General features: G+C 49.5%; 1 protein-coding gene across 4 annotated transcripts in view; it reads right to left on the reverse strand.

The window, feature by feature from the left end:
* ADORA2A (adenosine A2a receptor) overlaps nt 1–8,510 on the reverse strand; it is a 33,686-nt gene extending 25,176 nt beyond the window's left edge. Inside the window, exons 1-2 of one of the 4 annotated variants that reach the window (XM_041125670.1) lie at nt 8,492–8,510; nt 2,670–2,837 (exon numbers count right to left, since the gene is read on the reverse strand). The gene's annotated coding sequence lies outside the window, so the exon portion shown is untranslated. Of the gene's footprint in view, nt 1–307; nt 671–2,669; nt 2,838–6,945; nt 7,054–7,993; nt 8,068–8,491 lie in introns of those variants that run through there. The other 3 variants (XM_041125671.1, XM_030026198.2, XM_030026197.2) reach the window with 3 other exon arrangements.
* Between the last annotated feature and the right edge of the window lie 1,615 nt (nt 8,511–10,125).

Raw genomic sequence — 10,125 nt, forward strand, 5'->3', positions numbered from 1 at the left:
GATTGACCGTGTGCTCCCCGTGCCTTGCAATACCGGCGCTGATTTTCGGCCAACGCAAGAAACCCAATTTCTTCCCATGCCCCAGCGTTTTGTCCCGGCCCCTCGCACCCCCAGGCTGTGCACCGGTATGTTTTACCCAACGCATTTCACCTTAGCTTGTCAAACCAGTGAAAAAGCATTTAGACAGAGTGACAAAGCTGGTGGTGTGTGTTCATCCCAAAAGCGGGCAAAAGCCACAATAAGACATCTTCTGCCTCCTTAGTTCGTTTCCAGCAACTTTCCCTCTTCCATTTTTTAAGGTACTTACCCTGACTTGCTAATGCTTATTTGCTCCGTGTCACGCCTCATCATCCCGTTAGTGTTTCTGTCTCAGTCTCAAAGCTATTTAAGACATTTTTAGGACTCTGCCACCCTCTGTGGATAAGGAGGAGTTGATGCTCTGAGGATGTCTGAAGGCCACATGCCCTTACTTTGTCCCTCCCTCTTCTCTTTGCTATGACTTGCACCATACTTCTGTCACTCTTGCGAAGTGACTTGCATTTTCACTATCACAGTCAGCCATGCTAATGCAAGCCTTTCTAGAGGTACTCAAAGTGACTTTTTTTTCTTTTTTTCCAAGTCCTTGATTATAATCCGATTTATTAAGAACTCTCCAGTGTCACTGCTTACAGATCCCAAAGTCTCAGTGTTTAGCTGGTGCTCTGAGGACTCTAACGAAGTCCTTCCTTCACTTCCTAAGTCCTTGTGCTGTGGTAAAGCACATCCGCTTGCAAGTAACAGCCTGCTACCTCTGCCCGCTTCCTCCTCTGACTGCTCAGGCCAGAGATGCTGAGGTTCTGGAGCGGAGAGAGCATGCAACTGCTGGTGAAAATGACATTTCTAGTCATCAGTTTCTCTCCTTCTACATCAAACCATTGCACTGGAGAACCAGTAGCCATTCTTAAATCACTTTAGAAAACATTTTACCAGACTTGCCAGCTGTTTATGAGTTAGTGTGCTTGTCTACAGGAGGCAGAAAGGCAAGGAGAGCAGCAGCAAGTACCCCACTGCAACAGAGACACCTCTGCCACGCTTGGGAAGCGGCCCTTTTCTCCCACGAAAACTTAAGATATTTTACAGTTTCTGCACAATACAAGATCATAAAAAGCTCCAGCTGTAAAGAAGCCCGCAATCATTTCTCAAATGCATGACAACCACGATCCTCACACCTTGCTGAACAAGGATAAACCAAAAAGATTCCCAAGGCAAATTCCTTACGGACTGTGGCATTTGACTCCAAACACAAAAGATATCAGCCAAGCAGAGATGGGTCCCAGGGAGGTGCCCAGAACAGACATCCCCAAGACTTTAGGACAGTTTCTCCCAAGTGGACTGCGTCCATCTCTTGCCTGCTGTAATCATACAGCTAGGCTGTACTGTGGCTACATGGAGGAAAAGGAAGATTTCCCTTTAGGAACTGGGCAGGAGGGACAAAAAAACCTGTCAATGAATCCTCTTTCCAGTCTTCAGCCCATGAATACAGCTTCTTACCTTTCTATATCCTGCAAGAGCTGACACCAGACAGTTGTATCAGAGAAAAAGAATCACGTAACTACATCGAACCCACCAGAATCCTCTATGTCTACCCATGTTATACCCCTAAATGAATCGTAATGGTCAAGCAGAGTTCAGATCAGCATTTAGCAAGACACAGGATGACATAAACCAAAAGATTAAGGTTTTTTTAGGTGTTTGACAAAATTAGGCACCTCAGTTTTAACAGGTCCAGCTAAAGAGGCCTCATTTCTGGGAGGGAAGCACTTTCTGGAATCAGGGTATTTTAAGGAATCACCGACTAGGTAGCCATTAGCACAGGTCATTTTTTGCCAAAAATCCAGGCTGCAGAACACTTAAGAAACTTCTTAAAATTCAATGTGCTTCCCCGCACATGCTCCAGGAACTGTAATGGTGCCAGCCCAAGTCAGTCTGATGTTATTTTCCATCGTCCCATTGAACCTGGGCACTGATCTGTGGATCGGACGTATGTGGAAACTGTAATTATTCAAATCAATTTCAAATCACGTGCTTCTCTTATGAAGATTGTATTAAAGAGCCACATACCTCTTAGCTGTCTTTTATCCTGAGAAATGTTTCCTATGGAAAATCCCAGTCTCTGCCCAAGTATATGGATCTCATACTGAAACCAAAGTTGTTATCACCGCAGAATATAATATTTAAGAGCCTACTTCCCTTAACTCCTGAACCTCCACAACTGACTCATACCAGGATCTGACAATCCTACTCTGGGGAAACCTCAATAACCAAAATGATAGGCCAGTTTGTAGAGGACTTTCCCAGTACAAGAACAGTGATGTGGGTAACAGGCCAACATTACAGAACAGGCAAAGAGAGCAGAAACACTTATGCTCCCCTAGTAAGAAAAAAAAAAGGCGGGGGGGGGAGACAAGAAGTGAGAGGAGAACACAACAACAGTCTAAACCCAAACCAAAATAGCTCCAAAGAAGCAAAACCAGGAGAAAAATGGGAGACACTCTGCGGTCTGAATACTAACTGAGGAAAGAAACTTCCAACAGGGAAAATAGTGCAAACCTCACCACTCCCAAAGGGACGCATTAGAAGAGCAGAATGAGACTAAATTACACTTCCCTCTGTTCAACAGCATTACTCACTCAAATGGATGAGGGACTCTGCCCGGGGAGATACGCAGACGTGACCCCCAGCTGACGCTGGCTCTGGTTCAGCTGAGCTTCGAATGGTTCCACCAGCGAACAATCCCTCTCCTGCCCTCCTCGAAGAGCTGCCGAACAAGGAGCCACAACTGTCGCTGTGAGCGTCACCTGGGATAAACACAGGGGACAAGGAGACAGAGAATGCTGCATCTCAGCTAGCCAGCAGATAAAGTAGCCCCAATCTGCAAGTGCTAGAGGCCTCCTGAGTATGCCTGAGTGCCTTCCACCCTGGATTTGAGTGCAATCACAAATGCTAATCGACATACAGACAGGAGCCCAGCATGTCATTTGTCACGTCTCCAAAGCTTCAGGAAAACCCCCCTTTCCTCTCCTTGTATCAGAGAGGGACAGGAAGATTCCCTCATCCTCTGTATGCCTTTCCCTCCCCCTGTCCCTGGCTCAAACCATCCCTGCAAGAAGTTTCACTCCCCGCTAACTTCTCCATTGTCTCAGATGCATTGTTTGCAAATGTTCCCTAAAAATGCAATGTAAAGTATGCTTTATTCCCGTTTCAGGTCTTTCCACGTCCCTATGTAACACCTGGACTTTATCTTGTTACCTGCCAGATAGTGATAAACCTACTGCATGCAACCCCTGACTTATCATCTAAGATAAATACAATCTGTCTTGTAGCTGTCATTTCTTTTCAAACCCTGCCTTCCACCGCTGCGTTTGTAGTTGTAACAAATTACTTATTTGGGCTTAAAATGTGTAACTTTTCAAAAAACAAAAATCAAAAAAACATCAGCAAGAGCCCCAAATCATACATAAAATTTCAAGATTTACTGCTGCTTTCTGGGCAAGGAGGCTCCTTGCGTATCTTCTACAATGGCATCTGCATATACTTTACATAATATACATAGTATTTTATGCTACTTGGTAATTTTTAATAATCAACCAACAGGACCAGTGATGAAAAGCTACCTTTCTCCAGAACAAGTCATAAACTAAACTGATATGGTTTGTGTTAGTTGCTTCAGTATAAGTGAATAGCAGGGTCTAAAGCGCTCTAAGCTATCGCCTGGGCCTCTGCTGTCACTTCAGAAAGGCACGCGCCTCGCTCTGGTCCTATCCTGTTATCTGCCAGCCCCATTGGGATGTCTCACATAGCACTGGATGTCTGTTTATAGCACCCATATCAAGCCCTAGGCGTCCCGAACAGGAAGGGACAAAGCTCGCGCTCAAACACATACCGCAGCACTGTTAACGCTTTTGCCTAACAGCAGCGATCACCCCGAACACGTAAGTTTTACAGAAGCCATCGTGTCGCATTTGGCTTTTCTCTGAACTCTCTTAAGCACTTAGTGGCTCTTAGCTCTTTTCACAGCCTCATCGCTGTGTGTTTATCCAAACAACTTGATCCTAACTTTGCAATTGCATCACCACGCGGAGCTGTAGCGCAGCCTACCTACCCCATCCCTCCCACGCTGCTGAGGATCTCCAGCCGTACCAGGCACAAGGTAGCCAGGTTTCACGTGATTTGCGCCTTACAGAACACAAGCTGAGGAGTGAAAGAGATCACACCTTTATTCGCTCACGTTTACCAAATACCTGCATTTGCTGAAGCACTTCTAAATACTCTTTGCTGATCCTCTGCGGGTTGCCCACTGTGCTCAGGATGAGGCATGAGTTACAGCAAAGGAGGTTGAAGCTGGGCATCAGGGCGTCTCCTGCACGCCAGGAAAGTAAGGAGTCTCCACCGCAGGTTTTTAGGAGCAGGGTGGAGAAATAGCTGTCATGAATGGCAAAAGCATAGCTGATCCTGCCTTTGGGCAGAGGCATAGATTAGATGACCTCGAAGTACCTCCTGAGGATATTTTCCATAATTGAGAGTTGTATGTGCCATCTGTCCATTCTGATCTACAGAGATTTACTTCAGAAAAAAAAAAAGTGCAATACAACCAATAATTATTCCTGACACAGAGGCAACCCTTGCGAGGGGAGAGGCATCTTCCGATTCTAGAGAGGAAACTGAAGCCTTCAGAGGTTAAACCACCTTCTGTGTATATGCCCAGATCCTCTTGCCCTCCCAAGGCAGATTGCTGCCGGTTCTTTACGCCTAACAGACCAACCCTCGATATTCAGCTACACGAGCATCTCATTAGGCAGGCAACTTTCTCTGCCTTTTTAAAATGAGCAGAGAGGCAAGGAACAGGTGCCATTGTGTTCAAGTAGCTTCACCAAGGCTGTTCAGGTGCACTGATGCAAAACCTGAAGGTGAGCCGTGAGGCAACCGAGCCTTCTGGTCCTAAATACCAGACCCCGATGAAAGGGAGTAGCTCTCCACTGACTTGTGAGAATCCTCCCCGATTCCTTGATACACAGCTCACGATCTCTTAGATTTTGGCTTAGAGTCCAACAAAAAAGAAAGCTTTAATAGCCCATCTCCATTTTCAGGTGGAAAACACACAATAGAGAAGGACCTAGAGAGTTATTCGCCATCCAGATCAGATGGAGAGAATGAACAAGAAGAGCTGAAATCTGTTCAAGCTGAAGACAAGGACAAACTTTACAGGGCACCAAGAGAGATGCTGATACCAGCCTTTGGATGGAAAACACCTCGCTCACAGCTGTGCAGAACTCTTAAGAGAGAGTTTAGCCACACTACGCCTTGTCCCACCTCACGTGTAAAAACGTGGGCGGAAATGTCAAACCAAAGCGAAGAGCTGAAGCATAGTGACAATAAGCGTTGTGGTGGAAAATCCGTGAAGCCTTAAGCATCCTGTATAGACGACAAATCATACAGCCATCAGTCACTCGGGCAGACGGGAAGTGGTAAAGGGGGAGGTTTTCCCTCCACACCAGAGGGAAAAGCTGCCAGGCTCAAGATCGAAGGGGATGTACTCGGCCAGCCAGCCCGGACCCTTCAGAGAAACACAACTGAAGGAAGAGGGAAGATTCAAACCAGTCCCTCCAAACCTCCTGCTGGACTGAGCTTTTCCCAGTAGTTCTTAAGAGGGCTTAACCACATGGCTCTACATAAAATCCATTATTGAAGATTAAACAAAAAAGATGAATAGCTTTCAGAACTTGATTACATCCAAACACAATAGTGCCAGCAGCCCTTATGGAAACATCCTATTAAAATACCAGCAAAAATAGAAATGCAAACATGGGAGACCTGGCAGGAGGCTTCTCAGCTCAGATCTCTAGTGCCTTTTGCACCCACTGACAGAAGGACAGAGGCTAAAAACATCATTACTGGGCTCACATCCCCTGACCCGGCACAGGATGATGCTGATTCTATTTTTTATGTACAAAAAAACATATGGAAAGAGAGGCAGATTACGTACATGTGTAAATTTCAAACTCATCACCTGAACAGCATTAAAAAGGAGACCCGCTTGCCGCCTTTTTTTTTTTTTTTCCCGCACCCTGGAATAGGTCTTTTTTATTTTATATACACACATACATGTTTGCAGTTTGTACCCACGTGTTTTCTCTACAAATTCAGAGACTCGTAGCTTTCCTGGTTAATTCAGAATTTAATCCATTTGCCACATTAGGCAGGATTTCATTTTCATAGTATTTTTGTAATATGTGATTACATTTATATTGACTTTTTTATTGAGATTCGAACTAAGGTATTTCTTCCACAGATCTAATTCAATTGAAATATTTCTCACATCCCCGTTGGTCACTTTATCTAATCTTTTTGTGCTTCACTTGGGCAATATGCTCTGGGGGATGCCTCTCTAACAGCAGGAGCTGGCCGTGCTTTCTTTCATTCTGTCAGTTTCTCTCGTGCAGAAGAATGAATTTATCAATTACTACAGTTCTTGAGTTACACAGGTCTGGGACTTACGAGCCTGATAAGAAATCTGAAAACAAATACATCCAAAGATCGAGTTATCTAATAGTTGACCATCTGCTTCGGAAAATAATTTTAAGTAGTTATGGCAATTCTATTAACTGCTATTTACTAAGTGAGTCATGTTGTTCTCTTTAAGTTAACCCTTCTGCGGGCCCTCTGCCCAAGGCAGTTTTGAAGAGGGTGCTCGACCACCTTTACTACTTTCAACCTATAGCAAAGCCTGCGATACCTCTGCGCTCCAAACTCAGCCCAAGCTCATGCAGCGCCGGGACACAGAAGAGCATTAAAGCAACCGTGGTGCTTCTGGGCGACTCCTAGACCACGCAAACGACCATGCAGGAAAATCTCCTCCCAGGAGCATCCCCACGTACGCAGCAGGGACGCGCCTGCTGCCTAATGCACCTTTCCAGGATGGGCTGCCTGCACCTCCGTGAGGGCAGGTCACCCTGGCAGGGCCCCGGAGCCCTGTCCATCAGGGCAGAAAGGCTTCTCGCCCACGAGACAACCAGCACCTCGCAGCCTGTTGCCCTTTTTCTTCAGCTGCCCTCTCCTCCCAGCGCAGAGATATTAGGCCCCTCTGTGACTGGCAGCTCCACTAAGGTACTCGCTGGGTACCAAGGCTTAGAGAGCTCCCAGGCACAGCAGACGGGACGCCGCTGAAAAACAGTTTCAGGCGCTCGGCACAGATGAGGCAGGGCGAGGGCTTTCAGCGGCAAGGAACGGGGTAAGACTGCGCACAGGTTTAATGCCATCTATTCGGTCCCGGCCCTTTTTCCCTTAGCGCGACCGCGAAGTGCATAGAAATCTCCTTTGTTAAACGCTGCGGAGAAGTTTACAGGATGCAGGCTGCTCCTGTGGAATCGCTATTTTATCATAAAGCGCAAGCACAAATATCAGCCGAAGGGCTAGGAGGAGGGCTGGGTGCAGGGGGGGGGCAAAGTCCAGCGCTTGATGTTTGAAGGAAGATCCGTGGAGCAAACATCTCGGAGAGCGGGGGTGTGTCGGCGGACTGACAGTTGGGAATCAGCACGGGGTGCAGAACGCCGGCTCCGCGGTGGAAAACCCATCCGAGCCGGGGCAGGGGAAAGCGGTGGCAAAGAAAAATCGCCTCCGTCTTGGGGCAGGGGGTGAGGCGGCACCCAGCGAGCGGCGGGCGGCCGCTTTTAAAACTCGCGGCAAGAAGCAGGAGAGGGAGCGGGGACCGCCGCGAAGGACGCGAGGGAAGTCGAGCTGCCCGCGGCGGCTCCCACGGCCGGCGCCGGCCGGGCTCGGGGTACACCGGCGGGACTCCGGGGCCCGCCCGCGCTCGCCCGGGCGGGAGAAGGCACCGGGGCGAGCCCCGCAGCCCTCCCCGGCCGGCCGGGGGGAGCCGGGGGCGGGCGTCCCGCTCCTCCCCGAGCGCTGCCCCTCGCCGCGGAAACCCGGCCGCGCCGACATCGCCGTCACCCACCTGCCCTCGGGGCTCCGCTCCGCTCCGTTCCTCTCCGACCGCGCCCGGGAGGCGTGTGGCGGTGCCGGCCCACCGCCGGGCGCTGCCCCCGCTCCCGCCCCGCGGCGCCCTCCGCCGCAGGACGCGGGCAGCCCGGCGGCGCGGAGCCGGCGGCAGCGGCTCCCCCTGGAGGGCGGCGCGGGCGGCGCGGGGCGGGAGCGGCGGCGGCGGCCCCCAGCCTTCCCCCCCCCCCCCCCCGCCCCGCCACGGCTCCCGGCCGCCGCGGGAAAGGAGGCGGCGAAGCCCGCCGGGTGCCGCGGCCGCAGGAGCGGCTCCCCCGCCAAGGTCGAGCGAGCGGCGGGTGGAGGAGCCGGTGTCCGGAGCCGGGCGCCCGGCAGTCCCGCGGCTTTACCTGTCGGCTGGCGGTAACCGGGCACCGGGGAGGGTGGGGGGGCGGGCCGACAAGGACGGCCCGCGGCAGCATCTCGCGAAGCGCCTGAAGGAGAGATTGCCGCGTACTTCAAGGGGTCCGGCTGCTGTCCTGAGGGACCTGCAAGCGACAGAAACGGGCGGAATTTTACCGGGCTTGATCCGCACCCGACGAAAAGGAAAGGGAAAAAAGGAAAGGGAAAAAAAGGAAAGGGAAAAAAAGGAAAGGGAAAAAAAGGAAAGGGAAAAAAAGGAAAGGGAAAAAAAGGAAAGGGAAAAAAAGGAAAGGGAAAAAAAGGAAAGGGGAAAAAAGGAAAGGGGAAAAAAGGAAGGGAAAAAAGGGAAAAAAGGAAAGGGAAAAAAGGAAAGGGAAAAGGAAAGGGGAAAAAAAAAGGAAAGGGGAAAAAAAGAAGGAAAGGGGAAAAAAGGAAAGGGGAAAAAAGGAAAGGGAAAAAAGGAAAAAAGGGGGAAAAAAAGGAAAAAAGGGAAAAAAGGGAAGGAAAGCTTTCTCCCGACATTGTTTTAAGCACCTACTTCTTTCCAGACTGGAAAACCCACCCAGCGAGTTGAAGCCTGCAGCTATACCAAGTGGCACAGTACAGTGCTATGCGGAGATACCCTGAAAGGCTGCACAAGCAGAGAGAAACTTACACTTTCTTCTCTTCTCTGCTTAGCTGTCCTTACCACTAACGGAAGGGAAACCCTGGGCATTACTACTCTGGAAGCGCTCAAGAGTTCTCGGCAAAGATATTGAATATTTTGCAGAAGTTTCACATTTCCCACCGAGTAGGTCTTTGTGGATCCCACCAGCGTGCACACATGCGTTTCCTGCCCGAAGTCAGGCCCGCGGTGGCGTCCCCCTTGGGGCTGCACGTGTCCCCAGCCATCTCCCGCTCCTCCGCATGAGCGGACTTGGGGAACAGCCATGACTCATCTCACAGCAATTTTGAAGCGGGGAGAGAACCTCTCAAGAATCTGAACCCACTGCTCTTTGTGGATATCTTCTCAGTTTTTGCATTTCTATTTTTTAACGTTACATCTTAGCAAGTAATTTATCTACATGTTCCTATTGGTTGGACATTACAAACATGAAAAACCACCAGCATGACTCCACGCTTCCCACCAACTCCATGGCAGATCCCAGCCTATGAAAAACCGATTCATTTCAACGACAGCCAGCCCAGGCTCCTCCGCACAGGGGACTGCCGCAGCGTGGATGCTTGTGCCATGCAACCAAAGTTTTTGTTTCAGGATTCCCAACCCTAGAGACGCTTTGCTCACGCCACATCTGCCAGAAGCATTGCATGTTACTCTGACCCACAGGCAACCGGCTTATCCAGCCTCCTCTGACAGCAAGAGCATGAATGATGCTTTTTTTTTCGGTGCATCAGGGCAGCCACTTCAGCACCAACCTCAAAACCTATGAGCATCTAAGCATTAAAAATTTAGCTCTGGCAGAAGCACCTGGCACCTGTGCTATCCTCCACTCTTAGCCCAGACGGGAAGGCAGGCTGGTACACGGGCTGCCCCAGCCACGCAGCTATGAATTACATAGCAGAGTGGATGCCAGAGCGCTGCTCCAAACACAATGGGAATCCTGCGGGGAGAGAGAAAAAAAAAAAAAAAAAAAAAAAGTCATTTTTCCCAGGAAGTTACAGAAAAGGCTGGAGTAATCTACCACACAGTAACATGTATGGATTTTAAGGACTAGCCAAGTCAAGAAA

This window comes from Aquila chrysaetos, chromosome 9, assembly GCF_900496995.4.
Source record: "Aquila chrysaetos chrysaetos chromosome 9, bAquChr1.4, whole genome shotgun sequence".
NCBI lineage: Eukaryota > Metazoa > Chordata > Aves > Accipitriformes > Accipitridae > Aquila > Aquila chrysaetos.